Source organism: Ipomoea nil, unplaced genomic scaffold (assembly GCF_001879475.1).
Source record: "Ipomoea nil cultivar Tokyo-kokei standard unplaced genomic scaffold, Asagao_1.1 scaffold3079, whole genome shotgun sequence".
Classification (NCBI taxonomy): domain Eukaryota; kingdom Viridiplantae; phylum Streptophyta; class Magnoliopsida; order Solanales; family Convolvulaceae; genus Ipomoea; species Ipomoea nil.
The window spans coordinates 868-11,194 of record NW_017619507.1 but is presented as its reverse complement, the minus strand read 5'-3'; the positions used below and the strand labels follow the sequence as shown (position 1 = coordinate 11,194).

Here is a 10,327-nt window from a genome sequence, read left to right as displayed (position 1 = left end):
AATGAAAATGTAATTGAATTGAAATGATACTTTAGTTATGTTGAAACGAAACTGCAGTATGTATAAAATGAAATTGAATAGCATGTCTCACATATTGAGTGTATATTGTAATAGAATTGTATTTGAATTGAAATGATACTTTAGTTTTGCTGAAATGAAACTACAGCATGTATAAAAGGAAACTGAATAACATGTCTCACGTATTGAGTGTTATATTGTCAAATGAGACTGTGGTTATATCAAAATGATACTTTAGTTGTGTTTTAATGAAACTACAGTGTATATAAAATGAAATCGTAGTTGAATTAGAATTATAATTTAGTGGTGTTGTAACAATACTACAGTGAGTATAAAATAGAATTCAATAACAAGTCTCATTGTAATAAGACTATTGTACATATAATGTCGAATGGAACTGCAGTTGAAACAAAATGAAACTTTAGTTGTGCTGATATGAAACTACAATATAAATAAAATGAAACTGGATATGTTATACAAACCGAACTAATTACACAGAACGGGTGCGGTGCCGTTTATTTTCATTAAAAGAAACGACTCCGTTTTGGACAATGGTCCACACAGCTGTGTGGACCAAGGTCCACAGTCAAATTTTGCCGATATTCAGAAGATGAAAAAGTGGAACAATGAATCCGTTGTAGTCTAGTTGGTTAGGATACTCGGCTCTCACCGAGAGACCCGGGTTCAATTCCGCAACGGAAAATATTTTTTGTTCTTTTATTTTTTGCACTGCTAGTTCACGGCGAGGGGAAAAACACATTTTGGAATATGGGGTGAGAGAGGCTCGAACTCTCGACCTCAGGATCACTCAGAAGCTATGAGACCTACGCGCTAGCCAACTGCGCCACCACCCCACGTTGATACGTGGCAATGACCATTACGTCCCCGTACGTTCCTTTTTTAAATTACCAGTGCATTTGTGTTAAGGAATTGTAGGCCACTAGATAATGCAAGATCAATGGTGTGCAAAGACGATTGTTATACCGTGGACCATGGTCCACACAGTTGAGTGGACCATGTTCCGAAAATGGCGTCGTGTCTTTAAGTAAAGAATTACCGCCGTTAAATTTTAACAGATCTCGTATTTTTTGTGTGTTTATAAAAATGAAACTACAGTGTGTTTCAAATTAAACTGAATAATTTGTCTCGCATATATTGTCAAATGAAAATGTAATTGAATTGAAATGATACTTTAGTTATGTTGAAACGAAACTGCAGTATGTATAAAATGAAATTGAATAGCATGTCTCACATATTGAGTGTATATTGTCAAATAGAATTGTATTTGAATTGAAATGATACTTTAGTTTTGCTGAAATGAAACTACAGCATGTATAAAAGGAAACTGAATAACATGTCTCACGTATTGAGTGTTATATTCAAATGAGACTGTGGTTATATCAAAATGATACTTTAGTTGTGTTTTAATGAAACTACAGTGTATATAAAATGAAATCGTAGTTGAATTAGAATTATAATTTAGTGGTGTTGTAACAATACTACAGTGAGTATAAAATAGAATTCAATAACAAGTCTCATTGTAATAAGACTATTGTACATATAATGTCGAATGGAACTGCAGTTGAAACAAAATGAAACTTTAGTTGTGCTGATATGAAACTACAATATAAATAAAATGAAACTGGATATGTTATACAAACCGAACTAATTACACAGAACGGGTGCGGTGCCGTTTATTTTCATTAAAAGAAACGACTCCGTTTTGGACAATGGTCCACATAGCTGTGTGGACCAAGGTCCACAGTCAAATTTTGCCGATATTCAGAAGATGAAAAAGTGGAACAATGAATCCGTTGTAGTCTAGTTGGTTAGGATACTCGGCTCTCACCGAGAGACCCGGGTTCAATTCCCGGCAACGGAAAATATTTTTTGTTCTTTTATTTTTTGCACTGCTAGTTCACGGCGAGGGGAAAAACACATTTTGGAATATGGGGTGAGAGAGGCTCGAACTCTCGACCTCAGGATCACTCAGAAGCTATGAGACCTACGCGCTAGCCAACTGCGCCACCACCCCACGTTGATACGTGGCAATGACCATTACGTCCCCGTACGTTCCTTTTTTAAATTACCAGTGCATTTGTGTTAAGGAATTGTAGGCCACTAGATAATGCAAGATCAATGGTGTGCAAAGACGATTGTTATACCGTGGACCATGGTCCACACAGTTGAGTGGACCATGTTCCGAAAATGGCGTCGTGTCTTTAAGTAAAGAATTACCGCCGTTAAATTTTAACAGATCTCGTATTTTTGTGTGTTTATAATAAAATGAAACTACAGTGTGTTTCAAATTAAACTGAATAATTTGTCTCGCATATATTGTCAAATGAAAATGTAATTGAATTGAAATGATACTTTAGTTGTGTTGAAACGAAACTGCAGTATGTATAAAATGAAATTGAATAGCATGTCTCACATATTGAGTGTATATTGTCAAATAGAATTGTATTTGAATTGAAATGATACTTTAGTTTTGCTGAAATGAAACTACAGCATGTATAAAAGGAAACTGAATAACATGTCTCACGTATTGAGTGTTATATTGTCAAATGAGACTGTGGTTATATCAAAATGATACTTTAGTTGTGTTTTAATGAAACTACAGTGTATATAAAATGAAATCGTAGTTGAATTAGAATTATAATTTAGTGGTGTTGTAACAATACTACAGTGAGTATAAAATAGAATTCAATAACAAGTCTCATTGTAATAAGACTATTGTACATATAATGTCGAATGAACTGCAGTTGAAACAAAATGAAACTTTAGTTGTGCTGATATGAAACTACAATATAAATAAAATGAAACTGGATATGTTATACAAACCGAACTAATTACACAGAACGGGTGCGGTGCCGTTTATTTTCATTAAAAGAAACGACTCCGTTTTGGACAATGGTCCACACAGCTGTGTGGACCAAGGTCCACAGTCAAATTTTGCCGATATTCAGAAGATGAAAAAGTGGAACAATGAATCCGTTGTAGTCTAGTTGGTTAGGATACTCGGCTCTCACCGAGAGACCCGGGTTCAATTCCCGGCAACGGAAAATATTTTTTGTTCTTTTATTTTTTGCACTGCTAGTTCACGGCGAGGGGAAAAACCACATTTTGGAATATGGGGTGAGAGAGGCTCGAACTCTCGACCTCAGGATCACTCAGAAGCTATGAGACCTACGCGCTAGCCAACTGCGCCACCACCCCACGTTGATACGTGGCAATGACCATTACGTCCCCGTACGTTCCTTTTTTAAATTACCAGTGCATTTGTGTTAAGGAATTGTAGGCCACTAGATAATGCAAGATCAATGGTGTGCAAAGACGATTGTTATACCGTGGACCATGGTCCACACAGTTGAGTGGACCATGTTCCGAAAATGGCGTCGTGTTTAAGTAAAGAATTACCGCCGTTAAATTTTAACAGATCTCGTATTTTTTGTGTGTTTATAATAAAATGAAACTACAGTGTGTTTCAAATTAAACTGAATAATTTGTCTCGCATATATTGTCAAATGAAAATGTAATTGAATTGAAATACTTTAGTTGTGTTGAAACGAAACTGCAGTATGTATAAAATGAAATTGAATAGCATGTCTCACATATTGAGTGTATATTGTCAATAGAATTGTATTTGAATTGAAATGATACTTTAGTTTTGCTGAAATGAAACTACAGCATGTATAAAAGGAAACTGAATAACATGTCTCACGTATTGAGTGTTATATTGTCAAATGAGACTGTGGTTATATCAAAATGATACTTTAGTTGTGTTTTAATGAAACTACAGTGTATATAAAATGAAATCGTAGTTGAATTAGAATTATAATTTAGTGGTGTTGTAACAATACTACAGTGAGTATAAAATAGAATTCAATAACAAGTCTCATTGTAATAAGACTATTGTACATATAATGTCGAATGGAACTGCAGTTGAAACAAAATGAAACTTTAGTTGTGCTGATATGAAACTACAATATAAATAAAATGAAACTGGATATGTTATACAAACCGAACTAATTACACAGAACGGGTGCGGTGCCGTTTATTTTCATTAAAAGAAACGACTCCGTTTTGGACAATGGTCCACACAGCTGTGTGGACCAAGGTCCACAGTCAAATTTTGCCGATATTCAGAAGATGAAAAAGTGGAACAATGAATCCGTTGTAGTCTAGTTGGTTAGGATACTCGGCTCTCACCCGATAGAGACCCGGGTTCAATTCCCGGCAACGGAAACTATTTTTTGTTCTTTTATTTTTTGCACTGCTAGTTCACGGCGAGGGAAAAAACCACATTTTGGAATATGGGGTGAGAGAGGCTCAAACTCTCGACCTCAGGATCACTCAGAAACTATGAGACCTACGCGCTAGCCAACTGCGCCACCACCCCACGTTGATACGTGGCAATGACCATTTACGTCCCCGTACTTCCTTTTTTTAAATTACCAGTGCATTTGTGTTAAGGAATTGTAGGCCACTAGATAATGCAAGATCAATGGGTGTGCAAAGACGATTGTTATACCGTGGACCATGGTCCACACAGTTGAGTGGACCACGTTCCGAAAATGGCGTCGTGTCTTTAAGTAAAGAATTACCGCCGTTAAATTTTAACAGATCTCGTATTTTTTGTGTGTTTATAATAAAATGAAACTACAGTGTGTTTCAAATTAAACTGAATAATTTGTCTCGCATATATTGTCAAATGAAAATGTAATTGAATTGAAATGATACTTTAAGTTGTGTTGAAACGAAACTGCAGTATGTATAAAATGAAATTGAATAGCATGTCTCACATATTGAGTGTATATTGTCAAATAGAATTGTATTTGAATTGAAATGATACTTTAGTTTTGCTGAAATGAAAACTACAGCATGTATAAAAGGAAACTGAATAACATGTCTCACGTATTGAGTGTTATATTGTCAAATGAGACTGTGGTTATATCAAAATGATACTTTAGTTGTGTTTTAATGAAACTACAGTGTATATAAAATGAAATCGTAGTTGAATTAGAATTATAATTTAGTGGTGTTGTAACAATACTACAGTGAGTATAAAATAGAATTCAATAACAAGTCTCATTGTAATAAGACTATTGTACATATAATGTCGAATGGAACTGCAGTTGAAACAAAATGAAACTTTAGTTGTGCTGATATGAAACTACAATATAAATAAAATGAAACTGGATATGTTATACAAACCGAACTAATTACACAGAACGGGTGCGGTGCCGTTTATTTTCATTAAAAGAAACGACTCCGTTTTGGACAATGGTCCACACAGCTGTGTGGACCAAGGTCCACAGTCAAATTTTGCCGATATTCAGAAGATGAAAAAGTGGAACAATGAATTCGTTGTAGTCTAGTTGGTTAGGATACTTGGCTCTCACCCGAGAGACCCAGGTTCAATTCCCGGCAACGAAAACTATTTTTTGTTCTTTTATTTTGGAATATGGGGTGAGAGAGGCTCGAACTCTCGACCTCAGGATCACTCAGAAGCTATGAGACCTACGCGCTAGCCAACTGCGCCACCACCCCACGTTGATACGTGGCAATGACCATTACGTCCCCCGTACGTTCCTTTTTTAATTACCAGTGCATTTGTGTTAAGGAATTGTAGGCCACTAGATAATGCAAGATCAATGGTGTGCAAAGACGATTGTTATACCGTGGACCATGGTCCACACAGTTGAGTGGACCATGTTCCGAAAATGGCGTCGTGTCTTTAAGTAAAGAATTACCGCCGTTAAATTTAACAGATCTCGTATTTTTTGTGTGTTTATAATAAAATGAAACTACAGTGTGTTTCAATTAAACTGAATAATTTGTCTCGCATATATTGTCAAATGAAAATGTAATTGAATTGAAATGATACTTTAGTTGTGTTTGAAACGAAACTGCAGTATGTATAAAATGAAATTGAATAGCATGTCTCACATATTGAGTGTATATTGTCAAATAGAATTGTATTTGAATTGAAATGATACTTTAGTTTTGCTGAAATGAAACTACAGCATGTATAAAAGGAAACTGAATAACATGTCTCACGTATTGAGTGTTATATTGTCAAATGAGACTGTGGTTATATCAAAATGATACTTTAGTTGTGTTTTAATGAAACTACAGTGTATATAAAATGAAATCGTAGTTGAATTAGAATTATAATTTAGTGTGTTGTAACAATACTACAGTGAGTATAAAATAGAATTCAATAACAAGTCTCATTGTAATAAGACTATTGTACATATAATGTCGAATGGAACTGCAGTTGAAACAAAATGAAACTTTAGTTGTGCTGATATGAAACTACAATATAAATAAAATGAAACTGGATATGTTATACAAACCGAACTAATTACACAGAACGGGTGCGGTGCCGTTTATTTTCATTAAAAGAAACGACTCCGTTTTGGACAATGGTCCACACAGCTGTGTGGACCAAGGTCCACAGTCAAATTTTGCCGATATTCAGAAGATGAAAAAGTGGAACAATGAATTCGTTGTAGTCTAGTTGGTTAGGATACTTGGCTCTCACCCGAGAGACCCAGTTCAATTCCCGGCAACGAAAACTATTTTTTGTTCTTTTATTTTGGAATATGGGGTGAGAGAGGCTCGAACTCTCGACCTCAGGATCACTCAGAAGCTATGAGACCTACGCGCTAGCCAACTGCGCCACCACCCACGTTAATACGTGGCAATGACCATTACGTCCCCGTACGTTCCTTTTTTAAATTACCAGTGCATTTGTGTTAAGGAATTGTAGGCCCACTAGATAATGCAAGATCAATGGTGTGCAAAGACGATTGTTTAATACCGTGGACCATGATCCACACAGTTGAGTGGACCACGTTCCGAAAATGGCGTCGTGTCTTTAAGTAAAGAATTACCGCCGTTAAATTTTAACAGATCTCGTATTTTTTGTGTGTTTATAATAAAATGAAACTACAGTGTGTTTCAAATTAAACTGAATAATTTGTCTCGCATATATTGTCAAATGAAAATGTAATTGAATTGAAATGATACTTTAGTTGTGTTGAAACGAAACTGCAGTATGTATAAAATGAAATTGAATAGCATGTCTCACATATTGAGTGTATATTGTCAATAGAATTGTATTTGAATTGAAATGATACTTTAGTTTTTGCTGAAATGAAACTACAGCATGTATAAAAAGGAAACTGAATAACATGTCTCACGTATTGAGTGTTATATTGTCAAATGAGACTGTGGTTATATCAAAATGATACTTTAGTTGTGTTTTAATGAAACTACAGTGTATATAAAATGAAATCGTAGTTGAATTAGAATTATAATTTAGTGGTGTTGTAACAATACTATAGTGAGTATAAAATAGAATTCAATAACAAGTCTCATTGTAATAAGACTATTGTACATATAATGTCGAATGGAACTGCAGTTGAAACAAAATGAAACTTTAGTTGTGCTGATATGAAACTACAATATAAATAAAATGAAACTGGATATGTTATACAAACCGAACTAATTACACAGAACGGTGCGGTGCCGTTTATTTTCATTAAAAGAAACGACTCGTTTTGGACAATGGTCCACACTAGCTGTGTGGACCAAGGTCCACAGTCAAATTTTGCCGATATTCAGAAGATGAAAAAGTGGAACAATGAATCCGTTGTAGTCTAGTTGGTTAGGATACTCGGCTCTCACCCGAGAGACCCGGGTTCAATTCCCGGCAATGAAAATTATTTTTTGTTCTTTAATTTTTGCACTGCTAATTCACGGCGAGGGGAAAAACCACATTTTGGAATATGGGGTGAGAGAGGCTCGAACTCTCGACCTCAGGATCACTCAGAAGCTATGAGACCTACGCGCTAGCCAACTGCGCCACCACCCCACGTTGATACGTGGCAATGACCATTACGTCCCCGTACGTTCCTTTTTTAAATTACCAGTGCATTTGTGTTAAGGAATTGTAGGCCACTAGATAATGCAAGATCAATGTGTGCAAAGACGATTGTTATACCGTGGACCATGGTCCACACAGTTGAGTGGACCATGTTCCGAAAATGGCGTCGTGTCTTTAAGTAAAGAATTACCGCCGTTAAATTTTAACAGATCTCGTATTTTTTGTGTGTTTATAATAAAATGAAACTACAGTGTGTTTCAAATTAAACTGAATAATTTGTCTCGCATATATTGTCAAATGAAAATGTAATTGAATTGAAATGATACTTTAGTTGTGTTGAAACGAAACTGCAGTATGTATAAAATGAAATTGAATAGCATGTCTCACATATTGAGTGTATATTGTCAAATAGAATTGTATTTGAATTGAAATGATACTTTAGTTTTGCTGAAATGAAACTACAGCATGTATAAAAGGAAACTGAATAACATGTCTCACGTATTGAGTGTTATATTGTCAAATGAGACTGTGGTTATATCAAAATGATACTTTAGTTGTGTTTTAATGAAACTACAGTGTATATAAAATGAAATCGTAGTTGAATTAGAATTATAATTTAGTGGTGTTGTAACAATACTACAGTGAGTATAAAATAGAATTCAATAACAAGTCTCATTGTAATAAGACTATTGTACATATAATGTCGAATGGAACTGCAGTTGAAACAAAATGAAACTTTAGTTGTGCTGATATGAAACTACAATATAAATAAAATGAAACTGGATATGTTATACAAACCGAACTAATTACACAGAACGGGTGCGGTGCCGTTTATTTTCATTAAAAGAAACGACTCGTTTTGGACAATGGTCCACACAGCTGTGTGGACCAAGGTCCACAGTCAAATTTTGCCGATATTCAGAAGATGAAAAAGTGGAACAATGAATCCGTTGTAGTCTAGTTGGTTAGGATACTCGGCTCTCACCCGAGAGACCCGGGTTCAATTCCCGGCAACGGAAACTATTTTTTGTTCTTTTATTTTTTGCACTGCTAGTTCACGGCGAGGGGAAAAACCACATTTTGGAATATGGGGTGAGAGAGGCTCGAACTCTCGACCTCAGGATCACTCAGAAGCTATGAGACCTACGCGCTAGCCAACTGCGCCACCACCCCACGTTGATACGTGGCAATGACCATTACGTCCCCGTACGTTCCTTTTTTAAATTACCAGTGCATTTGTGTTAAGGAATTGTAGGCCACTAGATAATGCAAGATCAATGGTGTGCAAAGACGATTGTTATACCGTGGACCATGGTCCACACAGTTGAGTGGACCATGTTCCGAAAATGGCGTCGTGTCTTTAAGTAAAGAATTACCGCCGTTAAATTTTAACAGATCTCGTATTTTTTGTGTGTTTATAATAAAATGAAACTACAGTGTGTTTCAAATTAAACTGAATAATTTGTCTCGCATATATTGTCAAATGAAAATGTAATTGAATTGAAATGATACTTTAGTTGTGTTGAAACGAAACTGCAGTATGTATAAAATGAAATTGAATAGCATGTCTCACATATTGAGTGTATTGTCAAATAGAATTGTATTTGAATTGAAATGATACTTTAGTTTTGCTGAAATGAAACTACAGCATGTATAAAAGGAAACTGAATAACATGTCTCACGTATTGAGTGTTATATTGTCAAATGAGACTGTGGTTATATCAAAATGATACTTTAGTTGTGTTTTAATGAAACTACAGTGTGTATATAAAATGAAATCGTAGTTGAATTAGAATTATAATTTAGTGGTGTTGTAACAATACTACAGTGAGTATAAAATAGAATTCAATAACAAGTCTCATTGTAATAAGACTATTGTACATATAATGTCGAATGGAACTGCAGTTGAAACAAAATGAAACTTTAGTTGTGCTGATATGAAACTACAATATAAATAAAATGAAACTGGATATGTTATACAAACCGAACTAATTACACAGAACGGGTGCGGTGCCGTTTATTTTCATTAAAAGAAACGACTCCGTTTTGGACAATGGTCCACACAGCTGTGTGGACCAAGGTCCACAGTCAAATTTTGCCGATATTCAGAAGATGAAAAAGTGGAACAATGAATCCGTTGTAGTCTAGTTGGTTAGGATACTCGGCTCTCACCCGAGAGACCCGGTTCAATTCCCGGCAACGGAAACTATTTTTGTTCTTTTATTTTTTGCACTGCTAGTTCACGGCGAGGGGAAAAACCACATTTTGGAATATGGGGAGAGAGGCTCGAACTCTCGACTCAGGATCACTCAGAAGCTATGAGACCTACGCGCTAGCCAACTGCGCCACCACCCCACGTTGATACGTGGCAATGACCATTACGTCCCCGTACGTTCCTTTTTTAAATTACCA

The 10,327-nt window shown here is 35.6% G+C and overlaps 11 non-coding genes across 11 annotated transcripts; 5 read left to right on the top strand and 6 right to left on the bottom strand.

Moving 5' to 3' along the window:
- Positions 1-787: 787 nt before the first annotated feature.
- Positions 788-872, bottom strand: TRNAM-CAU. Its single transcript is given in 2 exon segments — positions 788-823; positions 835-872. It is a non-coding gene; the product is annotated as a tRNA-Met (tRNA).
- Positions 873-1,968: 1,096 nt separating this feature from the next.
- TRNAM-CAU lies at positions 1,969-2,053 on the bottom strand. Its single transcript is given in 2 exon segments — positions 1,969-2,004; positions 2,016-2,053. It is a non-coding gene; the product is annotated as a tRNA-Met (tRNA).
- A 1,099-nt stretch (positions 2,054-3,152) lies between these two features.
- Positions 3,153-3,237, bottom strand: TRNAM-CAU. The gene is given in 2 exon segments: positions 3,153-3,188; positions 3,200-3,237. It is a non-coding gene; the product is annotated as a tRNA-Met (tRNA).
- A 954-nt stretch (positions 3,238-4,191) lies between these two features.
- Positions 4,192-4,266, top strand: TRNAE-CUC. Its single transcript has one exon. It is a non-coding gene; the product is annotated as a tRNA-Glu (tRNA).
- Positions 4,267-5,384: 1,118 nt separating this feature from the next.
- TRNAE-CUC lies at positions 5,385-5,457 on the top strand. The gene has a single exon. It is a non-coding gene; the product is annotated as a tRNA-Glu (tRNA).
- Positions 5,458-5,486: 29 nt separating this feature from the next.
- Positions 5,487-5,571, bottom strand: TRNAM-CAU. The gene is given in 2 exon segments: positions 5,487-5,522; positions 5,534-5,571. It is a non-coding gene; the product is annotated as a tRNA-Met (tRNA).
- A 2,106-nt stretch (positions 5,572-7,677) lies between these two features.
- On the top strand, positions 7,678-7,750 carry TRNAE-CUC. Its single transcript has one exon. It is a non-coding gene; the product is annotated as a tRNA-Glu (tRNA).
- A 68-nt stretch (positions 7,751-7,818) lies between these two features.
- Positions 7,819-7,903, bottom strand: TRNAM-CAU. Its single transcript is given in 2 exon segments — positions 7,819-7,854; positions 7,866-7,903. It is a non-coding gene; the product is annotated as a tRNA-Met (tRNA).
- Positions 7,904-8,861: 958 nt separating this feature from the next.
- Positions 8,862-8,934, top strand: TRNAE-CUC. The gene has a single exon. It is a non-coding gene; the product is annotated as a tRNA-Glu (tRNA).
- A 69-nt stretch (positions 8,935-9,003) lies between these two features.
- On the bottom strand, positions 9,004-9,088 carry TRNAM-CAU. The gene is given in 2 exon segments: positions 9,004-9,039; positions 9,051-9,088. It is a non-coding gene; the product is annotated as a tRNA-Met (tRNA).
- Positions 9,089-10,048: 960 nt separating this feature from the next.
- On the top strand, positions 10,049-10,120 carry TRNAE-CUC. Its single transcript has one exon. It is a non-coding gene; the product is annotated as a tRNA-Glu (tRNA).
- Positions 10,121-10,327: the final 207 nt, after the last annotated feature.